General features: G+C 42.2%; 1 non-coding gene across 1 annotated transcript; it reads right to left on the bottom strand.

The window, feature by feature from the left end:
* Positions 1–397: 397 nt before the first annotated feature.
* On the bottom strand, positions 398–504 carry LOC141699251 (small nucleolar RNA R71). Its single transcript, XR_012565726.1, has one exon. It is a non-coding gene; the product is annotated as a small nucleolar RNA R71 (small nucleolar RNA).
* Between the last annotated feature and the right edge of the window lie 207 nt (positions 505–711).

The following is a 711-nucleotide window of genomic DNA, read 5'->3' on the forward strand; positions in this document are numbered from 1 at the left end:
ACTAGAGATGGGAGATCAAGCAGATAATACTAAGGCTTTGATGGACTATTCTAAGCCTAAGATCAATGATATTCAGTCAAGCATCATCAGGCCAGCCATCACGGTGAACACTTTTGAGATTAAGTCGAGCATGATTCAGATGACACAGAACCCATTTCAGTTTGGGGGTTCTCCTACTGAAGATCCAAACATGCACATCAGGGATTTCATCGAAATCTGCGACACTTTCAAGTTCAACGATGTGTCTGAAGATGCTATCATGCTGCGACTATTTCCATTTTCTTTGAGGGATAAAGCGAAGTGCTGGTTATATTCTCTACCACCAGGGTCTATCACCAGATGGGAGGATCTTGCTCAAAAGTTTCTCATTAAATACTTTCTTATGGCGAAGACTACTGCAATCAGGAATGCTCTTACTCAGTTTGCGCAGCAAACTGGTGAATCTCTGTATGAGGCTTGGGATCGTTACAAAGAGATGCTAAGGAAGTGCCCACACTATGGCATGCCTGATTGGATGATTATCAACTGTTTCTAAAATGGTTTAGGTGCGCAATCTAGACCTATGCTCGATGTAGCATCTAGTGGAGCCTTATTGGCTAAAAGCTACAATGAAGCTTATGAGTTGATTGAGCTAATGGCAGCCAATGAATACCAGAATCCTACAGAAAGAATGTTGCAAGGAAAGGTAGTAGGAATCCTGGAAGTCGATCA

Source organism: Apium graveolens, chromosome 11 (assembly GCF_009905375.1).
Source record: "Apium graveolens cultivar Ventura chromosome 11, ASM990537v1, whole genome shotgun sequence".
NCBI classification, from domain to species: domain Eukaryota; kingdom Viridiplantae; phylum Streptophyta; class Magnoliopsida; order Apiales; family Apiaceae; genus Apium; species Apium graveolens.